Source organism: Camellia sinensis, chromosome 2, assembly GCF_055761805.1.
Source record: "Camellia sinensis isolate YWXY chromosome 2, ASM5576180v1, whole genome shotgun sequence".
Classification (NCBI taxonomy): Eukaryota; Viridiplantae; Streptophyta; class Magnoliopsida; order Ericales; family Theaceae; genus Camellia; species Camellia sinensis.
This window is the reverse complement of record NC_138962.1, coordinates 34,624,525-34,648,371: the sequence shown is the minus strand read 5'-3', so window position 1 is coordinate 34,648,371 and position 23,847 is coordinate 34,624,525. Positions and strand designations below refer to the sequence as shown.

The 23,847-nt window shown below is 35.9% G+C and overlaps 1 long non-coding RNA gene across 1 annotated transcript; it reads left to right on the top strand.

Annotated features, from left to right (window-relative positions):
- The first annotated feature begins 2,705 nt into the window (after positions 1 to 2,705).
- On the top strand, positions 2,706 to 13,540 carry LOC114261124 (uncharacterized). The gene is made up of 7 exons (XR_014360792.1): positions 2,706 to 2,927; positions 3,069 to 3,198; positions 3,451 to 3,490; positions 5,560 to 5,628; positions 6,170 to 6,229; positions 6,989 to 7,080; positions 13,169 to 13,540. It is a non-coding gene; the product is annotated as an uncharacterized LOC114261124 (long non-coding RNA).
- Positions 13,541 to 23,847: the final 10,307 nt, after the last annotated feature.

Genomic DNA, 23,847 nt, shown 5'->3' with positions numbered 1-23,847 from the left:
ATGAGTCGCTAAACCTTCTTCACCGTTCTGGGAGGCTGCATTTCCATTAGGGCCCTGATCTTTTCGGGGTTGGCCTTAATACCTCTGTGGCTGACCATGAAACCTAAGAACTTACTGGATCCAACGTTGAAGGCATACTTTTATGGGTTGACCTTCACTTATACTTGCGCAGGGCTTGGAAAGTCTCTTGTAGCTCGGTTAGGTGATCAGAGGAGAGTCTGCTTTTGATGCGCATGTCATCGACGTAGACTTCCATGTTATGACCTATCTGGTTCTTAAAAACGGCATTGACAAAACGTTGGTAAGTAGTCCCCGCATTCTTCAAACCAAATGGCACACGGTAATGATAAGTTCCTCTGTCAGTAATGAAGGAGGTGTGCTCCTGGTCAGCAATGTGCATTAAGATCTGATTATAGCTTGAGAAAGCATCCATCTGATGTCCCGCAGCTGCGTCGACCAATAGGTCTATTCGGGGAAGTAGGTAACTATCTTTGGGGCAAGCTCGGTTGAGATCAAAGTAGTCGACGCACAGTCGCCATTTGCCATTATTTTTGTGGACCAAGACCACATTAGACAACCATCAGGGATAGTCCACGTTTCTGATGAACTGGGCCTTTAACAGTTTGTCCACCTTAGTGGCAATGAGGTTATTGCGTTTTGGATGGAAAATGCGCTGCTTCTGGCGGAATGATCGGAGCTAGGGCTCAATACTAAGGCAATGGGTAATAAAGGAAGGGTCGATACTTGGCATGTCAGAATGAGTCTAAGCGAAGACATCATTGTGCTTGGTTAAGAGAGCCGTGAGGTTGGCCTTTGCCTGAAAGGACAGGTGGGTGCCAATCCTAGCCGTCTTTGTTAGATCAGTGGGATCAATTAGTACTTCAACTAGTCCTTCCACCGGTTCTCCTCTGATTAGCTCCTTTTCATCCCAGACATCAAGGCCTTCTATGATCATGGCTTCCCTCATCCTGACCTCTTTTGACGAGGCAACATAGCATTCTTTGGCCACCATTTGCTCACACCTCATTGTGCCGACCCCCTAATTAGTCAGAAATTTCATGGCCAAATTGTATGTGGAGGTCACAGTTTGGAGAGCAATAAGAGTTGTGCATCCAAGTATAATGTTGTAAGCAGAGGGGTAATCGATGACGAGGAAGGTGAGGAGTTTTGTGGACTGCCATGGATACTTGCCGATGGTGATAGGAAGGTCAATAGAACCAAGAGAGGTCACTTGATCCCCGGTGAAACCGACCAGAGGGGTTTGTAAGGGTGACATCTTTTCTTCTCCGACCTGGAGTTGTCGATAGACATTGAGGAAAATGATGTCGGAGGAGCTACCATTATTGACAAGTACCCGTCGGACTCAGTAGTTTGATAAGAGGGTAGAAATGACAAACGAGTCATCATGGGGGAAACTAACGCCCGTGCAATCCGCCTTCGTGAAGGTGATCGGCTCCGACCATTGCTTGGGTTGTTTGTAGGGGCAATCTACTGTTATTACTTCCTTATCAGAGCCTTGCCGAATTTTTATGAGTTCGGCTCACTATGCCTACCGAGATGGTCCGCCGCACGCTAGCCCACCAGGAAGGACTCTGACCTCGCCTACAGGGGGGCAGGACCGCCTTGCACTACAACAAAAAAGGTCTATGGTGACGAAAATGCATGACGAAAAAATATTTCGTCTCCAAATATACATGTTTTAGTGATGAAAATAAGATTTCGCCTCCAATTGTACTATTTTTAGAGACGAAAACCAAATTTCGTCACCAAATGCTTAAAATCAAATAAAACAATGGTGACAAAAAATTTATTCGTCTCTAAATTTTATTTTTTGTCACAAAACAGTTTCTCACCCTGGGAAAATTTGACGGAAGATTTGGCGCCATTTTGGAGACGAAATTTTTCGTCATCATTGTAAAAAAATTTTAAAGGGGAAATAATTTCATCTCCAAATGTATTATTTTTAGAGAGGAAAATCAAATTTCGTCACCAAATGCTTAAAATCAATAAAAAATAAAATTGAACCAAGAGATAGATATCTCTCTGTTTAGATGCATGTATTTTACCTTCTATATCTCTCTGTCACCCCTTCACCTATTCATCTCCGTCACACCGTTCGTCCATCTTTGTTGCACCGGCTAACCCGTACGTCGCCGGCCGGCGCTCGCTACAACAAGTATCTCTCTCTCTCTCTCTCTTTCTCCCTCCCTATTATTACTACAACAAAACTGGGTTTTCACGGCACCACATCAACGACATACAATAAACACACGACGTGATTTCTCACTTTTACGACTTTCTTTTTTGCACATCGTAAATAATTTCTCAACCACGATGTGTCTATTGTGTAGGTTGTGAATGCTAATAATGATGATTTTTTTGCGGCTTGCAATATTAGCCGTAAATAATAAGACTTTCTATGGCGTGCATATGACATGTCGTTAATACATCAACTCTACATGACACATGTACACCGACTATTAAAAATATTAAACATTTTACGATGCACAAAAAATCAACCGTTAAAAAATACACCTTCCACGATGCACATATATTAACCATTAAAAATATTTTACTTTTTACGACACGCAATTCCTATCATGAATAATATAACTGAAATAAAAATCGGCGCCAAAATAAAATACTCTAGCCCCAAACCCCCAAACCCAAAAATATATTAGACAAAAATAAATAAATATATCGAACTTCTTCTAATCGTAAAGGAACGTATAAGCTCAGAAGATGGGGGAGAAGAGAGAGGGTTCGAAGAAGACACTTGGGCAAAACCAAGAAGAGAGGGTTAACCCAGAAGGCTTTGCCTTTGGCTTCTAATCAAAGTGAACCCAGAAGGTTTCATCAAAAGAGAGAAGTTTGGAGGGAGCTCAATCTCATCTCTCTGAATCGTCTCATCGAAGAAGGGTTACCTGGTACATTGCTTCCTCATCTCATTCCTCTTATCTTTGTTGATTTCTATTAAAGTGATTACTCATTGTTTGTTTGGTTTTGATTTCGATTTTGATTTCGATTTTGATCATCTCATCGATTTTGATTTCAACTCTCTATTACAGATTCTCTTTCTTTTTATGGTAAACTATTGCTTCTTCTCTTTCACTCTCTCTCTCTCTCTCTCTCTCTCTCTCTCTCTACGAAGCTAGGGTTTCAAAACCACCACTGTCAAGAGGTGTTGATTGAACGGAGGCAGATTTTTCTGTTTCTTGTGAAACTTAGTTCATATTTTTCTATCACCATTTGTTCTATTTCATGTATATGTCTAGTGATTTGGGGAAAAAATGGTTTTGAGAAGTTAAGTTTTAAATTGAAAATTTAGGGTTTTTATTTGGGGGTTTTGATCCAAAAATTAAGATTTTGTTGCCATTGCCAATTTTTTAGGTAATTTTATTTTTATTTCTAATGGCTCCTATTTTACTTTGACCATTTGTTTTGTTCAAGATTTGTGCTAGGTTGTTGCTGGAAAGAAAATTTGTATCAGGTGATTCTCTTCCTTATCTCTCTGTGATGCTTGCACATGTTTGTATGTATCTAAATATTAACATATACCCAAAATTGTGACTCCATAACAAGATGATTTGTGTTTTGTATGATGATTTCTTGTCTTTGTTTCTCGTTGTTGTCTTTGGCTGATTATGTTTGTGTATCTGTGTTTGCTTAGGTATCTTTATATATCTTTATTTTGTTTCTACTGTCCAGCAGAGAAGAAAACTATATACATGTTATTTATGCTTCCTAGGTGCTTGATAAAATGCTACTAAGAGTGATTGGCTCTTACTATACTTTTATATTGTTTTCTTCTGAGTTTTTGTTTTAAATATATATATTTATATATATAGTAAATGGCTATATTTGAAACTTGTCATGTTATATATGAGAAATCACCAAGGAGATGAAAAGTTTGGTGAAATAAAAATGTTATACATAATAGCCCTTAAAAAAAAAATGCTGGATTTTTTTTTAAAGAATTTTTTTTTTGGGTTATTTAAAAATAAAATAAAAATTAAAAAATAAATTCTAAAATGTATGCTAAAAGGACAATAACATTGGCCACAAGCCCAAAAGTCCACCGGGCAATCAAACTAATGGTTAAAAGGGGTCTAAGAACTTGGGACGATACAGTTTGATTGTAGAGAGAATGCTCTGCCATGTCTTAGCTGCTATTGATTGTTCCTTGGTGTAAATCACAATTATTGTTGCATTTTAGAGTGTATGATTTTTACCTTTTCTATCTTTGTAATTAAAAATTATATAAATATTTTACCATGTATAGTTCTCAGTTTGGATTGAATGATCTTTTACATACATACATAATCCATTTAAATTAGTGTTTGGTTCATTGGAATGAAATGTTTAATACATCAAAATATGCATTATTTTATGTTTGGGTGACTAAAAGAATAACAAAAAATACATTGCAAATGATCATTCCATAGGGAAATTTAAGAAATGAGTATTCCATTCTATTCCATGTGATTGTTGAGAACTAAATAGAATATCAGTTTTTTCTAGGCTTTGGTGATGAATTTACTAATTACAATCACTCCTAGACATTGGCATATGTTATCTAAATATAATATGTAATTTGTGGTTTGACTTTCATATCCTTTGCTTGTGTTTTTGTTTTTTGGTTTTGAATCCCTTTCTTAGCACAATGTATTTTTCAAGCACATGGTTGGATATATTATTGAATATCAGTTTTTTTTCTAGGCTTTAGTGATGAATTTACTAATTACAATCACTCTGGACATTGGCATATTTTATCTAAATATAATATGTAATTCTTATTCTTGTGCTTTGACTTTCATACCCTTTGCTTGTGTTCTTGGTTTTTGGTTTTGAATCCCTTTCTTAGCACAATGTTTTTTTCAAGCACACGGTGGGATATATTATTGAAAAGTGCAATTCCTTTTACTAGGTTGATTAAATTTTTATATTTTAGCTTTCATGTTGGTAAGTTAACTTATCTCAGAGCTTGTGATTTGAAGGTAGCTCTTTTAGTTAAACTGGGTTTCTATGATCAATTTTCCATCACACATCCTACTTTTTTTTGGCACGTCCTTTAATAGGTTTTAGTTTTTTTTTTTTTTGCTGATGATTTCATTGTCTAGATGATTTAAGATTATTCTAAATAACAAATATAAGTGGTAAATGAATACAGAAAGACTGATCTATTTATTTATTTGCCTTTCTTACAATTCTTGTATGCATTACCCTGCCTCTACAAGCATATAATTGATGAAGGCTGATGCTTTTACTTCTATTATTTTGAAATTTTATGCCATATTGGTCGCAATCAATCTTGTGTGTTAATTAAGTGGCCACTTTCTCCTTTGTTTTGTGGTATACCCTTATTCCTTCTTCAAAAAATTTAAACAGTATGGAAAATAGTAAAAGTGAAGTTGTTGCCTCTATATTGGCATATAAACTACAGACAATTTTCCTAGCAAGGAAATAGCTGAAAATCAGTTTTCCCTGCTCTACTTTATTTTCATTATTTTGTTTTGATTTTGTAATTTCTTTTTCTTCCTTTTTGTTGATTTTGTTAAGGTTGGAAACCTGGAATCCAAGAAAGGGTAGCTGATTGGGATGAAAATTTGGACAAGTTTGAAGATTAAGGTATTTTAAACAGTTTTCGTATAGGATTAAGTGGATATTTACCTTGAGTATCTTTTTCGCAAGAATTGTTTGATGCTGGATCTTTGAGTGTTTTGTGGATTGAAAATTTTGTGGTGTAGGGAATTTGAAGCCAAGATGTGCAAGTTGTAGTTGTATTATTGTAATTCTGATGACCTCTTGCTACTTCCAAGTTTCACATTTGTCAAAAAGCTCACTCTTAATGTGGAAAATGTTGTAGCCCTTCCCAAACCAAAATCCTCTTCAGTTGTTAGTAAAGCACCATCCACAAAAAAGGGTGTACATGTTTCATATTCTTTAACTTCTCTTATGGTTGAAAGTTATGAATACCATGATTGCCTATTGTAATATCTCTTCACTTTTACATATGCATCATGCACTTTGATCATTAATGCAAATAGTTTGTATGAATATTATTTGCACATAGATTGGGAAGCATAAGTTATTGCTCTTTAATAGTGCTGTGGTGGTTTCTGATGCTAAGTATCCATATTATCTTTTCTAATTTCTCCCTTGGGTGCAGAAAGTCGCAATCAAGAAGATGGATATACAAGTTTCAAAGGAATTTCTTGCTGAACTGAAGGTATAGTCACATGTTCATTATCTGAACCTGGTAGCACTCTTATCCATCTTATTAGTAAATATATGTACGTGCCATTCTATTGTATTTGATATGGACTTTGCTGACATTTAGAACCTAGAGCAATTTGAATTCATTCCATTTTTTGAAATCCTTTTTATTTTTAATCCTCTAGAATTTAACATTATATTATGGTAATTTGATAACCAATATATTTACATTGTGCCATTTAGCAGCAGTTAGAGTCCTTTGGCTTCAGATAGAGTTGGACTTGCTTTGTTTTTTCTTTGTTGGCTGTTTGTACCTAACTAAATGGCCTATAGATAAATCTCTGGTTATGTTATGAATTTTATAAAAGAAAATTTGAAATGAAAGTGGACTTGTTCTATGTTGTGTTCAAATTTCAGAACCTAAAGAGATCCTAAATGGTTTACAAATCCATTCTTTTGGCCTGTGTTTCTAACTTGTAAAACTGTAGATATTTAGAAGTTTTCAGGTAACATACTTAAAGATTATCATATGTCGAAATGTTTAATGCCTATTCACCCTGAAGCTTGAGTTTTGTTGCATCCTTGTTACCAATCACTTTTATTGTTTTATAATTCACTGCATGCAGATTTTCTGCAGTCATTTTGAGTCCAGTTTTTTACTTTTGGCTGTGAGTGCTGAATATTTTATATTTAGAATGACAATCTCATTTTAATTTTTCTCTGCAGCTTGATATTTCTTGCATATGTGATTTGGTTATCTTGTCATATGCAGATATTGGGGCAAAAAATATCTCAAACTTCATCTCTAATTATGCAATTAGTGTGCCAAATTTAGCGGTGAGGAACTTCTCATGAATGCTACTGGTAATTTCCTTAAGGCCGCAATTTTCTGAAGCACTTTTGCACTACAAGCAGTTTGCTCTTCCTATTTTTAAGTATATAAGCCACCTGCATTAACTCAAATAAACTTAAATGGTGTAGTTTTCAATTAATTATTCTTACAATTTTAGTTACAAACTTGAAGTTTTTTTTCTTGATAAGTGAAAATTTACAAATATTCAATGGGCATGTCCAACTAGACATATTGGACAAATATTTCATATCCTTACTCAAGTGTCGAGTGTCTGATATGGTTAATTAACAAATTTAGAAGAGCACGTGTAACACAAGTTATGATTTTCATTATTAACACAAACTTGAAATTAAAAAATAAAAATAAAGAAACAGGGAATAAGAAAGGTAGAGAAGGATTACTTCAGGTTATGCATCATACTTTCTTTTTTCTTGACAAGTATACATGTCATACATGACTTTATTTTCTAAGGATCCATTATTGCATAGCTTTGAGTTGGTTTTGTGAAAGAGAAAGGAATCGTGAAATCAATGTGCTTAAATTATTTGTAGCACTCAAGAGGATTCACATTTGCTATATATCACTTGAACATAAAAAGGCATCCTGAAGTTGGATAAGCCTCTAGGAAATTGGCTCAAGTTTGCTGTCTGAATACTCGAAGTTATGCCTATTTATGGTGACTGGATAAGGCCATACTTTGTGAATACTACTACCTATCATCTTTCCATTCATATGATGCTTACTTCTTTTTATGCCTTTGTTTAGAATTAGTTAGTATTCAGATCTGAACAATGAGGAAGAACTTTTTGTAATTGCTGTGAACGATCATTTCATTTTTACTCCAGTAGGAAACTGTTCATTAAAATAAAATGGAAATAACGAAGGTACTGGTGTTTGCTTCTAATACAACTGGTTGAGCCATGCCTTATTTAATTAGCAATGCTAGAGTTGTTATGATTTTCAACACCCAAATTTTCAGTTTAGTTTAATTATATTTCAAAGTTTGATAAGCATAAGTAATATGAACTAGGTGTCTGAATTGTGACATGAGTGGCCTGTAAAGCCCCATTTATAATTCATATTTTAGAATAATTTGGTTTAGTAGTTTAAACTTTATGGCCGATGTGCCCATTGTAGTAAGACTTGTCTTATGCTGAAAAATGCATATATCACAGTTGGTTGCTGCTACGTCTAATTGTGTATGTGAACAAAATTTAGCTTATTCTTAATCAATGGACATCTCTAATTGACAAGAAGTGGAATAGTAAAGAATTCATGGTATAATGTTTTATGTTAATTGTCAAAAATTAATTTTCTTCTTACTAATGTTAAGTTTTGTTGTTTTTATTGGTGTTTTAATCATGTAGGAACAATCACTAACTTATGTTTATATGTTAATTTAATAGAATATTTCTTCATCAACTAGGGTAGAATAAAAAACTACTTTTGACATTTAGGCACAAGGTCCCTGGAAAATAGTAAAATATGCATCTAACGGCCCGAAAAACATCACAAACACCTTGAGATTATCAAAAATTATCATGAACACTTTGGGAGGGATCAACATAAGTTGTGAAAACTTACAGAACAATCATAGGACTCTCGATTGGAAAACATTTAGGCTTGAAAATAGGCCGTTAAGGAGTAAAATCTTGAAATAGTCGTTAAAAGGCCAAGAAATATCATGAACACCTTGGGAGAAACTAATGTAAGTTGTAAAAATTTACGGAATAAGCACGGTAAAATTTGGTTTAAAATTTACTTTGAAATTTTTATTTTTTCTCTTCTAGGTTGCATATTAACATATTTAGTGAATGGTTACCTTAACCTTTTGTTGTTGTTTTTTTTTTTTTTTTTTCTTTTTTAAATGGCTGATTGGAGATGAACGAATTTGGTAACCTGCATAGCAAGAGTTTTTTTGTTGATATTACCAAACATGTATTTTGACTATGTTATTATGGGTTATGATTATATTGTGATGGATCTTATCTTTTTGTTGATATTTTATTGAATAGATTAAAATGAACAGGTTTTTGTAATAATTTGTAATGGATATTATATTCAGTAGGTTATTAAAATGCACAAGTTATTTTGATTGTGTTGTAGTTTTTGATTTTACTAGAATAGATGTTATAGTTTGGATGTTATATATTAATTTCTTGATACTATGAGACATGTATTTTGCTTGGGTTGTTTTATGATAATGAACAATTTAATTTTATATTGATTTGTATTAGATATTTTATTCAATAGATTATTAAAATGTACAGGTATTGTTTATTGAAAAAAATATATAAATTGCAAATATAACCCTCCCCTCAAATTTTAAAATTTATTTATTATTGGCGACGAAAAAAAAGTGACACTAAAACTTTCTAATCCCAACAAATAATTTCGTCACACATTCATTATTTCATCACTAAATTAAAATATTTGTTGACAAAAGTTTTCGTCACTGAAGGTTTTTTTTTTTTCCATCTTTTGGTGACGATATTTTCATCACAAAAAATTTTATCGCTATTTTTAATGACGAAATATTTTGTCACGAAAACAAATAGAATAAAAGTTTATTCAATTCTAGTGACGAAATGGACGTTATAGGTGACAAAATATTTAACATTTAGTGACGAAATATTTCGTCACCAAATACCAATAATAGGGGACAAAATAAATTTTCGTCACCAGGTACTTTTAGTGACGACGAATTGATGACGAACGTGGTGACGAAATTATTTCGTTACAAATTAATTTGGTGACGAAAATTTCACTATTGGAGACGAAATGATTTTGTCATTAAAGTACCATTTTGTTGTAGTGTTGCGTACGGGGTTGTTGTGGGGCCTGGTCATCCTGCCACCTAGGTGGGTCAGGTTGTCTGGGGGGATTATGCTGGTCATTGTGCCCTGGGGGGTTAGTCCTGCATCTTTCATGGGGAGGGGCTGTTGTGAACCGGTTAAGGCGCTCTTGGTGGATTAAGGTCTCAACTTGGTCCTTAAGGTTGACACATTCTTCAGTGGTGATGGAAACGACAATACTTAGATTGGTCCCGCCGAATGGAGGGTGATTTTGACGATTGGGGCCATTTGAGGCTATAGTCGTGTTGGGTTTGGTGCAAGACTTGCTCCATGGGTGAGTTGAGAGGTATGTACTGTTTGAACCAACCTGATGGGCAGGTAGGCGGCGGCCGGTCTGAGCGTGGAGATCGGTCTACATGTTGGGGGTGTCGATGGATATATTGTGAGTGCCTGGGCTCAGGTCCCTTTCTCTTTTCCCTGGATTGTGTGATTTTGGATGTGGAATCTTGGCAAGATGCCATTGAGTCTTCGGCATTCATGTATTTCTAAGTTTTGGCAAGAAGAGTGGCCATTGCAGTCGGGGGGTTTTTGGAGAGGAAAAAGAGAAAGTCTGACGGGCGCAAACCAGCCATGAAGGCTATGAGAGTGACTTTGTCTTCGTTTTCCTCCACTTGTAAGGCCTCTGTGTTGAAACGAGTGACAAAGCTGTGGAGTGATTCCCCCTCAGTCTGCCAGATGTTTAGTAGTTGAGTTGCCGGATGTCGTTACCGCTGAGCACTGATGAAGTGGTTGAAAAAGGATTCACTGAGCTGGTGGAATGAAGTGACAAAGCCCAAAGGAAGCTGGCTGAACCAAAGTCATGCTGACTCCTTCAAAGTGACGGGGAAAGCGCAACACGTGATCTCGTCAGGAAAAACGTGGAGGATCATAAGTGTCCGATACGTTTCCACGTGGTCGACCAGATCGGTGGTACCATCGAAGGTGTCAACCGACGACATTTTGAACTTAGGAGGTAGAGCTTTATCCCTGATAGAAGCAGTGAAAGGGGAGTTGACGATTGAATAAGGTTTGTGTTGCAAATTTTGCATGACTCTTTGCAACTGAATCTTCATGGCCCGTAGTTCTTCATCCCAAACGGGGGCATTGTCCCCACAGGCATGAATCGGGGGTTAAACACTACTAGCTTCGCCTTCATGGACGACAGCATGGTGCGGCAGAGTATGGTTATGGAAAGGTGGTGGTCCCTCTTGGTGGGATTGTGGTCCTGGAGGAAAAGGGTTCAAACCGTCTAGATGTGACGGTTGAGGACGCGGGGCAAATAGGGGGAATGTTCCTTGGGACACACGTGGTGGAAATGGGTGATGATCGTGGATTTGTGCAGGGTCTGGGGGAACTATCTGTGGCAGTGGGAGAGGGACAGGCAGATCACGCTGGAGTAGGGCATTAATCAGGGCTTGGTTTTGCTCAGTTAGCTGGTTGATGCTGTTGGTGAGCTCGGCAAAATATGGAGGTGGGTTATTTGGGTTGGAGGATTCGGCTTCGAGATTGCTAGTGTTGTGTTGTGAAGCCATGGACCTTGTCATGACCATCCACCCTAGGGTAGGAGATGGGTGATAAAGGAGTTCCCTCCGATGACAATGAACACAACTGTCGACCAGAGATCATTCCCACAGACGGCTCCATCTGATAATGCGAGTACCTGTATGGTAGACAGGTCAGACTGATCCACGCTTCTAGCTGTTCCGTTGGCCTTGGGGTCTTCTAACCGTGCCTGCAAAAAGGTCCACAAAGGGGAGTCGACCCCTAACGGACACTCTAACGATCAAGTTAGGTCAAGGTAAACTGCTATTTTCATTGAGAGAGGGAGAGGGAGGAGTAAGAAGGTAAAGCTTAACCTTTAACGTATCTCGAAAGTTTCCTTCTTTCGTTTTGCTCATCATTTCCTTGTCTATTCCAAGCTGTCTTGTTGGCTGAAAGTCTATAGTCTAGTTAACGTCGTTCACGGTGATTCTACCTTTCTGACGTGAGAGGTCTCTGCCGCATTTAATGCCACAGTGGCCTCATTAAATGGTAGATGTGTGGGTGCAATAACTTTGCAGGATCTTTGTCTGCTTCTATGGCTAATTCCTTGCCTGACAAGTGTTTGAATGCCACTGGCCTTGGCTCGGCGTTGATACCTGGTCTATGAGTTAGGCCCTAAACCGTGGATTGGGCATTCTTGGGTGTCCGTGGGTTAGGCCTTCTTGGGTGTCCATCAGTATCATAATCTTTTAATTTGATAACCCTGAATAACCTTGGCAGATCTGTTCACATAGATATTACCATAATGTAATCTAGTAGTAATCTGAGCAAATACATTTTGCTCAAGCTCTATATAAGATAGTTACAAAACCATTGTATAGTATACATTTTACAAAATATAGTCATGGCTTATCACACTTCTCCAATCTTATCTACTGGCTCTAGCTGCTCTACAATCCATTGTTGCTGTCAAATTTGATGTCAAGAATGTTATAGGAACATCTCCGGATGGAGCAAGATTCACGAAAGAGATCCCCGTCAAGTATGCTAAGAAAACAATGAAAACCACCACCAACTTCATTTTGAAGATGTTATAGGCAAGGATGGACATAGGGATCCCCTACGATTTCAAAAACAAAAAACTCATCTTAGCACACATTTCCTATGCCCGAAAATAAAAAATTTAAAATATTTTTGCACAAGAAAAAATAAAAATCAACGGAAAACAAACTTACTTGAGAAAAAATATTTTTTACTTTTGAAAGGTAGAAAACGTTTTTCAAATTAAAATCTTACCAATGTCCTCATTCTACCACCATCACCGCCACCACATTGCCAATGCCAATGCCACCAACGCCGCCACCACCACTACCAATACTAAAATCATAGCCACAAGCACATTAATTTTAAAATCGTAACTGAACATCCAAAAATATTTTTTATAAAAAAAGTTTATTACAGCTATTAATTATTTTCAAATTATATAAACTCGTCCCAATCCATTTTTAAAATAATTTAAATAGTTTCATTCTACCATTTGTTTTCTATCTATACATTATCCCAAATATATAATTATAATTATCAATTTACTATAATATTTTTTGAAGTAAATAGAAAGATTAAAATTTCACAATCTTTGCGTGTTTTTAAGTGACTACGTCCAACATGACAACAATATCATTTTTTTTATTTTTTATGATAGAATTTGATTTTCGACTCCATACTTTCTTTTCAAATATTTTGTTATTTGCTCGCCCTAAGTTAAAAATATGAATCATTACAGGGAAACAATGCTGCAGACAGGAGAGACATCAATAAAGGGGATGGATGATGAGGGATGATTATAGTCCGAACTACTTTGTTGAGTTGCTGGGGAAACCAGTTGATCAGCTGTGGAGAGGATACAAAGCCAGTATGGTGGTGGTGGAGGAGGAGTAGTAAGCAATGGTAGTATACATTCAAATGTAAGCTGTGTATGTATCTCTCAATTAGCTTAGTGATTGAATGAATACAAGGATAGGATATTGAGGCAGAGCTGCGTTTGTATCTCTCAATTAGCTTAGTGATTGAATAAATGGATAGAATGAGTTTTTGTACTAGGAAATGAACTGTCTAAATAAGATATGGAGGAGAATGGATTTTGGTTCCACTTTTATATAGCAGGAACGAATTAAGATTATTTTCAACGTAATACTTTTTTTTAAAAAAATAATTTTATACGTATGTATATATATAAATAATTTAAATTAAAATTATCATATATATTTATTCAAAATATAAATTTATAGCACGATACGATTGAGATTATTCTATAGTATTTGATAAATGTACCGAGACTCACACAAATAGTTTAATTAAAATTTATGAAAAAATTAATACCAAACAATTTCAAGTATTTATAGGTCCCCAAAATTTATATGGATTAATTATAGTTGTCCTTCTAATTTGACTTAAATTTGACTTTATTTCTATTATTCTAATTTGAACAATTTAGTTCCTACCTCTCTATCTATAACTTTCTATTTCAAGCAAAAAAAAAAACTGTTACGTAGCATGATGGAAGGCTTGGACGCCAAGTCTAACTTTTACTTAATAATAGTATAAATAGATGGGAACCAAAATGAAACTTAGGTCAAACTATAGGTCTAAAAATGAAATTAACCCTTTATATAATTTTACTTCCATCCATCCAAACTTCACAAAAAAATTCATTAGGCTGTGCAGTTTTAAGTATTTGTAAAATCAAATTAACATTTTAACTCTCAAAATCTATATAAATTTTACTTTAGCCCCTAAAAAAAATCTAATAATTTTTATTATAACTCCTACTTTGTAGAATTTTTAGATCCACGTGGACGAATTAATGTCTAATATGCAAGCTTTTAATTTCCTATCCGCATGAATATCCATTGCAAATCTTTACATAAAACACCACAATATACATTTAGTCACCTTAGTAAATACATGTTGATCTAGCTCTATATAAGATAATCACAAAACCATTATACAACATACGATAGCCATGGCTTATCACCCATCTCTTCTCCAATGTTGTCTGATAGCCCTAGCAGCTCTACAATCCATTGCTGCTATCCAATTCGATATCGACAATGTTGCCAGAGTTGATGGGTGCTTTGGAAGCAAATATGTGTTTAAACTACAAAGGAATCAATCTAGAACATACAAAATCAGATCTGATGTTTTTTGCAAAAAATAGAGAAGAAAAAGAGCCAAAGCAGGGGAGAAGATGGGTCACTATTAACAGCTCCTTTTGCAAATTTTTCTCTTAACTTTTTAGCTTCCCTTACAAGTTTTATATATGAAATTATATCAACCCAAGTACCAATAAAACATCTTGACAAATTTCCTCCACATATATTAACTCTAATTAACAAAACCTAACCCAAAACATAACTAGAATTAAATAAGCATAAGTGATTGTTTGGATACAAAATTAAACAAGCACATTATATCAACATTGCTCCTCTCTAATGTGTTGCTCCATAACTCCAAGTAATTCTCTGAAATGTTGGAACTTTTCTTTAGGAAGAGCCTTAGTGAATATATCTGCAATTTGTTCACTTGACCTGCAAAATTTGAGCTGCACTTCACCTTCTTCAATTGCATCCCGAATAAAATGATATTTAATTGCAATATGACAAGTGTGACTGTGAAAAACAGGATTCTTAGCCATGGCAATGGCTGATTTGTTGTCACAAAAAATTTATGTACCATCTTCTTGCTTTTCGCAAACATCTTCAAGTATTCTCCTCAACCAAATTGCTTGGGAAGTTGCCAAACCCGCTAAAACATATTCAGCTTCAGTAGATGATTGCGCCACACTTTGTTGCTTCTTTGATGCCCAAGAAAATACTCCAGAACCCAAGGAAAATACATACATCAGTGCAGCCACCCCAATCACTATCACAAAAACCAAACAATGTCACAGTTGAATCTTTGCAATACTTGATACCATAGCTGGTTGTGCCTCAAATATATCTCAAAACTTGTTTTGCAGCACCAAGATGCTTTTGGTTGGGATTATTCATAAATCTAGAAAGAAAACTTATAGCATACATTATATCCAGCCTTGTAGCTGTAAGATACAACAAATTTCTAACCAAGCTTCTATACAATGAACAATTGACTTTTTTCTCTCCATCTTCCTTTGTAAGCATTTCATTCACAACTAGTGGTGTGGCCATGGGCTTACAACCACTCATGCCAAATTTCATTAAAATATTTTCAGCATATTTCTTTTGAGAAATAAATACTCCATCTTCAACTTGATAGACTTCAAATCCAAGAAAATGATTCAACAAACCCATGTCACTCATTTCATATCTTCTTATCATGTCATTTATAAATTCTTCAATCATTATCTCATCATTATCGGAAAATAACAAATCATCAACATACAAAGCAACAAAAAGAATTGACATACCTTGATTTTTCACATATAAGGTTGGCTCACTCTTGTTCTTCTTGAAGCCCTTGTTGGTGAAATAGAAATCAATTTGGCTATACCATGCTCTTGGAGCTTTCTTTAGCCCATACAATGCTTTCTTCAATTTATACACCTTGTCTTCATCTCCTTTCATTAAAAACCCTTGGGGTTGTTCAACATACACTTTCTCTTTCAATTCTCCATTTAAAAACACGGATTTAACATCAAGTTGATACAATGACCAACCTTTTTGGGCTGCTAAAGCAATGAGAGCTCAAATGGTGTCAAGTCGTGCAACCGATGCAAATGTTTCTTAAAAATCGACTCCAGGCTGTTGTGTGTACCCTTTTGTGACCAGCCTTGCCTTGTTTCTTTGGAATGAACCATCCGAATTCAACTTTACTTTATAAATCCACTTCACCCCGATGATTTCCTGGCCTTGTGGTCTTTCAACTAATTCCTATGTGTTGTTCTTCTCAATGATTCCAATTTATTCTTCCATTGCTTTCTTCCAAGCTTCCTCTTTAATTGCTTCTTCAAAACTTCCAGGTTCTGTTACACAAAAATTGCATCTAGCATACACATCACTCAAACTCCTTATTTTTCTTAGAGTTGAGCTAGGTGAGAATGAATTAGTATAGCGATCCCGGGTTTACCCTTGTTATACCATGATCCGGACATGTGTCCGTGGATGTTGGTAGTTGTTTATTATCTTGTTTACATCCTTTCTTACTTTGTATGTGAGTTATAGGATGTGTTGGGCAGGTTTGTTTCAGGTTGGTTGAATTTAGAAACCAAAACTAGTTGCCCAGATTTTGGCCTGTCCGCTCGAGCGGGGGTTTGGGCGCTCGAGCGGAGAATACACCAATCCAGTATTTCCTGTGTAGTGTTGGACGCTCGAGCGTGGGATTGACCGCTCGAGCGGGAGTGTTGTGTGTGACGCTCGAGCGGGGGAGTTGGCGCTCGAGCGGAGACCTGATTCTGTAAAAGTGCTGGGAGTGTGTATCCGGCGCTCGAGCTGGAGTTTGGTCGCTCGAGCGGAAGTCTGTGAGTGACGCTCGAGCGGGGGTTTTGACGCTCGAGCGGAGAGACTTTTATATAAATCCGAGATCCGACTTTTGGATCACTTTTTCAAGATCTTTTCTCTCTCTTACTTTTCCAAAAAGCCATTTTCAGAGCTTCTCACTCTAAACCGGCCCTTCTCTCTTAGATTTGATCTAGTAAGGATCGTTTGCTCACCTTTTGTCTTCACGAAAGTTGTGTTGATCGTCGAGGGCTTCCTTTTGATCTGAAAATTTCGAGGTTTGGAGCGTTTTGGTTTTGGTCTTCATCTCCTTTGGGGCTCCGGGTTTGAGGTAGGAATATCCTACTCCTCTCTATGAATTTTGTCTTTAAATTTTGGTATTTTGAGATGTTGGGGTTGGTTTGGTAATTTGGTAAAAGTTGGGGCTTTTGTGCAATTTTACAAAAGTTGGGTTTTATTCATAATAAACCTAGATGCATGTTTGGCATAGAGAAATGGAATGAATGTTAAATCATTGATGAAAATGGGACCTAAGGGTTGAAATGTTAATTATGGGAATTGACCTAATTACATTGTTTAATTAATTGGGAAAATTAATTGAGAAGAAAGAGGAAATGAAATGTTGATTGAATATCCATTGTGCATTTATTTTCTATTTAGAAATAACTGCTTTGGGCTATCGGTGGAGGATAGTCGTGATTGTTGTAGACAATGCATGTTGATTAGGCAAACTGAAACTAATCAATGAAATGTGTCATGGAACTTGACGGTTGGTAGAATACATTAACTGTATGTATTGAGTGATTGTATATAGAACCATTGTGTTTGTATACGTTATGTGTAGAGGAGGAGATGGGGGATGTACTCTGCGGTTTAGGGAAAGATAGGGGATGTACCTCTAAACCGGATAGTGTTGGGAGAAGAAAGGGGATGAACTCCGTAGATACAGCTCATATGCTTGTCTAGAGAAGTGAAGATAGAGCTCATATGCTTATCTTTGTGAAGTGTGGATATAGCTTATATGCTTATCTGTGGATATTGTTGTTATACATATCCGTTGAGAATGTGGATATAGCTTATATGCTTATCTGAACGTGGGATATAGTTTTTATACATATCTGTGGAAATGATGATAGAGCTAGCATGCTTATCTGTTGAAAAAGGGAGAATGAAAGGAAACTTGGATTCATTAGTCGGTTGACATAAATATGTGATTTATGTGATTGTATCAGTGTTGGCCATCTATCAATTGCTAATATTTTAGTCATTGTTCATGGTTGGTTTAGTGTATTTCTACTGGGCTGTGGCTCACCCTATATGGGAATATCATTTTCAGGTGCAGGAAGCATGCCACCTCCAAGGACATAGCTTGGGAGGCTTGAGGCGGACATAATGCTATCGTTTTACTTTTGATGTATTACATGTAAATACAAGCCAAGGGCTTAATGTGTATGAGTTAGTACTCTTTTGTTGTAACCAAGTGTTGACTTGGAAAGCTGTAAGCCCGTAGGGCATTTTGCTTTTGTTGTTAACATGTAATACTTTTGTAATGAAACACTGATGAATAGAAGAATGTGGTTATTTCATATGTTAATGAATGTCTTATTTGATGGGTTTATTGTCATTATTTTGAGGGCGTTACAATTAGAATTTGAGCTTGAACTTGGAGAAGAGCTGGAAGATGATGATGAACCTGTCCTAGGTGAGAATTGGTGTGAATCTTCATTATTTTTACCTTCATGTGTTGAATTTTCTTGCTCCTCATCAACTAGAATAGATTGCTTCTCAATTTTACCTTCTTTCCAATTCCATGAAGCATTCTCATCAAATAACACATCCCTGCTGATTATTATATGATTTTTCTTCAAGTTATACAATTGATAACCCTTGGATTTGCTGCTACATCTTACAAAGTTATATTTCTGACTTGCTTCATCTAATTTGCTTCTTCTTTCCTTTGAAATTTGAGCATAGCAAACACGTCCAAACACTTTGAGATGTTTTACTGATGACTTTCTCCCACTCCAAGCTTCTATGGGAGTTTCATTCCAAACGGCTTTGGTAGGACACCTATTTATCAAGTACACTGCTGTGTAAACAGCTTCAGGCCAAAAACTCTTTGGTAGCCCCTTTTCATGCATCATAGATTTGACCATTTCTATCACTGTTTGATTCTTTGTTTCGGATACTCCATTTTGTTGTGGAGTATAACCCACTGTTAGTTGCCTTTCTATACTTTCATTTTCACATAATTTGTCAAACTCCTTAGAGTTGTATTCTTTGCCATTATCACTTCTCAAAGTCTTTATGTAGTGTCCACTTTGCTTTTCCACCATGCTCTTGAATCTCTTGAAAATAATGAACACTTTGAATCTTTCCCTCATGAACTACACCCATGTCATCCTTGTATAGTCATCAATAAAGAGAATAAAGTACTTGTTTTGGGCATGAGAGGGAGTTCTCATAGGCCCACAAACATTCGTATGAACTAACTCTAACATTTCTTTGGCTCTCTAAGCAACTCCTTTAGGAAAAGGTTGCTGATGATGCTTCCCAAGTGCACACCCCTCACAAACATCATGTATTTCCTCAATACTTGGAAGTCTTTGGACCATATTCATTTGGTGAAGCACTTTAAGACTATGAAAATTCAAATGCCCAAGTCTTCTATGCCACAACCATGACTCATCATTCGTATGAGCTTTCAAAGAAACATTTCTAGCCTAGTTGAATGTGAGTGGGAAGCTTTGATTCTTCTCCATTTGAATTTTTGCCACCACTTGCTTTGCATTTCTATCATGAATAATACAGCTGTTAGCTTCAAAATGGACTGCATATCCAGGTTCCACAAGTTGTCCAACACTTAGCAAATTTTGCTCCAAGTCTAGAACAAGCAACACATCATGAATAAACTTAGTCCCCTTCTTTGTTTCAACTCTTATGGTTCCTTTTCCCTTTGTATTTACTAACACTCCATTTCCCATTTTAACTTGAGAGCAAATTGAAGTGTCCATGTCTAAGAAAATAGACTTATCACTTGTCATATGATTGCTACACCCACTATCAAGGTACCAAACATCATTTTTGTGTTCTGAAGCTGCTTGACAAGCATAAAATAAGTTTCCTTCTCTATCTATCTCCTCTGAAAAATTAACTTGTTGATTGCTCTTGACTTTGCAATCCTTTTGGAGGTGGCCAAAATTCTTGCATTTATAACATTGTGGTTTCCCTCGGAACTAACAATCCTTCTCTAGATGATTTCCCCTTTCACAAATTCTGCACTTTCTTGTATTTTCTTCCACACTTGAACCTCTATAAATGTTGCTTCCGCCTCTTTCCCTTGATGAATTTCTTCCTCTACCTCTTCCTCTTTCTTGTCTACCACCTCTTGATGATTCCCTCCTTGTTTGTTCATTACTTGATGATTCTCCATGACTTTTAGAATTCAATTTAACTTTTGATTGGAATGCATTCTCCAAAGGCTTCTCTTATTGTTTTAATAACCTTTGTTCATAAGCTTTCAAAGAACCCATCAGTTCTTGGACATTCATTTCAAAGATATCCTTTGTTTCTTCAATTATTCCCACCATTGTGTTATATTTTTTCTAGTAAACTAACTAGAATTTTCTCAACAATTCTCTTTTGTTCAACTCTTTCACCATATGATTTCATTTGATTGACAATCTCCATTAGTTTAGAGAAATAATCAGTTAAACTTTCAGATTCTTTCATCTTCAAATATTCTAACTCTCTTCTAAGAGTTTAGAGTTTGATGATTCTTACCTTTTTGTCTCCTTGAAATTCTTATTGTAAAATTTTCCATGTGTAGACACCTCTTTTTTGACTGCGCTTAAGACTTGGACGCCTTAGGTTGATCACTTGATGATGAAAGTTATGCTGTACAAACGTTCAATTTCTTCAACAAGAAAAGCTTCTAAATCACAACCTTACACCAAAACCATTTTAGACCAAAACTATTTTAGACCTTAGAATCCTCTTTTTTCAAAATATTTCTACGATGTTCCAAGACTCGCATTTCGTTTTAAATATTGCACTTTTCGGTAAACCGAGTAAGGACAAAGTGGAAATAAATGAAAGGGAGGTGAATTATTTGAAAAATATTTAAAAACATCTTATTTATAAGTTTGGAGTTCAAGAAAATAAGAGGGGAGGGAAGAAAACTAGTTCGGAGAAAGGTTAGACATCAATCCGTTAAGATAGAAATGAGCATCCTTCACTAAAATAGGCATATCTCTTTGAAAACTTAGAATTTAGATGTGACGCTACCACCATTGGAAAGTAGACTTTCGGGGCTTCAATTTAGACTCAAGAATCATCTAAAACTGAGTCCGGATGAGGGAGATATGCCCATTTGAAGTCGGACTTGAAAAAGAGATTTTTGTCTAGTCGCCCACTAATAGTGTACGGCCGCCCACTATTAGTGGCCTACCGGCCACTTGTGTCAAAAAATAGATTTTTGCAAATATTTGTTGCTAGCTATCCCCCACAAGTGCATACACGGCACCAGCTGTCTATACAAATATTTCTAACTGAGTAACATGTTTTTCTATATATAGGGGACCTTCCCTCTTGGTTTTAGGTTAGAAAAAATTCCAAAAGTCTAAATACTTGCATAGCACTCTCTCTCTCTCTCTCTCTCTCTCTCTCTCTCTCTCTCTCTCTCTCTCTCTCTCTCTCTATCTATCTTACAATCTACACACTCTCTCTTTATACTTCCTTAACCAAAAATTTGGCTCTTTTTGCTGAGGTTCTTGAGCTCAAATCTCAGTCCTTGAGAGTGAGAACTTGTGGGTTTGTTAACAAAAGAGTTACCTTGCTTCAGGAGGTATAATTTTGAGCATATCTATACTACTTCTACCCTATATTTTCATGCTGTTTTTGAACTATTTTTACACTATTTTTATGGGCTGAAGCTTGTGGTTTAAGACTATTAAAGGTAGAGCGGTTAATCACCTTTCTTTGAACCTTGTCTCTTAAGCCTTTATACTTGTGTTTCCTATCTCTTCCTCAACTTTTTTAAAACTTTTTACCACTAATTTTCAAAAGTTTTCAAAGGCTAAAAATATTGTTTTGAAGTCCCAAAAATGGAAGGGTTAGCCACCCCTCCTTATGCTTGTTTACTAGCTCAAGTTCTCCATTATTTTAGCTAACTTTTTCAAGCTTTTCTCTTAGAATTCCAGCAATATTTTGAGCTATTTTAGGACTGTTTTAGGTTGTTTATTTCATTTATGTTTTGTATAGCATGCTTGTAGTGTAACGGTCCTCATAGGTTTGGTGTTTTAGGCATTAGACATCAACCTATTTAAGTTGATAGCATTTATTTCAAGCTTTCCATACTTGTGTTCATCTCTAATCATCTCTGTACTTCTCTCATTTATTGGCTTCTTCCTTTCTTGGAGAGTCGTTTCAAACCGATTGTTTGTTTAAGCTTGAGATTTGTTTGACACTTCCCTCCTTTAGTGGACTTAATACTCATTTTGGATTAAAATGACTAATGAATGGAAAGATAATTAAAAGGGGTAATCAATGGCTTAAAATGGAGCAAGATAATAAAATGGTTTGGGTTCAATCAGACGTTAATTGAACCTATTGAGTCTTGAGTCGTTTAATACTTGTTAGTAATAAAAGCGGTTCAACAGTCGATGTCAACTGCTTCCCTTAATACCATGATAGGGAACAGGTTCATGAGTCTTTAATTGTGCATTTATTGAAATTGTATCCCTTGGTTCATAAGTCATCATGCAATGAATTTGCGCCGATTGATGGCTTCCGAATCAAGCATATCCCTCATTTGATCTTTCTGATGATAAGAAGAGGCAGGGTGGACAAACATCCCCTGAGAATGCTCTGTTTATTTTCTGTTACAGCCGAAGAAACCCAACATTAGTGGCTGGCAGGCCACTATTAGTGGGCTGCCGGCCATCGCTTCTGGCCTGCCGGCCACCTTTTTCAACTAGGCAGTGCCACTTTCTTCATAGAACCGAATAGAGGCTGAGATGCAAAAAAAGACAGAGTTATTCTCGACGGGGAGAAATTCATGTGCATGCATAAGCCATTTCCTTACTCCTCAGGACCCGTTAAATTTGTTTTGTTAATAGTAGTATGTTGTACCTAAAGTAGTGAACTTGTAATTAATTATTTAGTTAATTAATTCTGTAATGTAGCTAATTACTTAGTTTAATTAGTAATTTGTATTAATTAATTTTGTGTTGAAATTATTTACCTGAGGTAGAATAGTTAGATAATTCGTAGTAATTAGCTAATTCATTCATTCGGACTCTTCTACGCGAGGGCAAATTGTAATAATGTGTATGTCTTCCAACCCCCATTTCTTTCTTCCTTTCATTTACTCGCTTTTGATGGCATAAAGCATCATGTTTTAATTAGCATTTTCCATGCCTTGCATCCATTTGTCTTGCATGCATAAGGGTTCGGCTCATCATACTAATCAATGTCAATTGCAAAATTCCTTACTCGAATACGTACGCTATCTCATGCCTTGAACTGACTCACATGTCATGCTAGTAGTGAAACCTAATAGTTGCATTTTGTATGTGTTGCATTAGTCACTTGCATATTAGAGCATATATTTTTCTAATTGTTTTGTTTCTTTTGGCTTGCCTTGGAGTACGAGATAAACACTTATCGCTTTAGTGTATTGCATGCGTGTGATTGTTGCCATGACAAGCATGTTTCCATAAGGCTAATTCCTTAATTAATATACTTGTTTGAATGCCTGTAGATAAAGGCTAATTGCTTAAGTTGGGATAACTTGATAAATGTGCATATGATATCACTTTTTCAAGTGGTACATATTCAAACAATTTTCAAACAAACATAAATCAAAGTATTCTAAGTTTTGTAAATTAGTCTATACTTGTGTGCAATACATAGTAAGCTAGCCTAATAATCGGAACAGGAGCATATAATGTAAATAAGAATCACATCATGATTAGTAGAGGCCGATCTT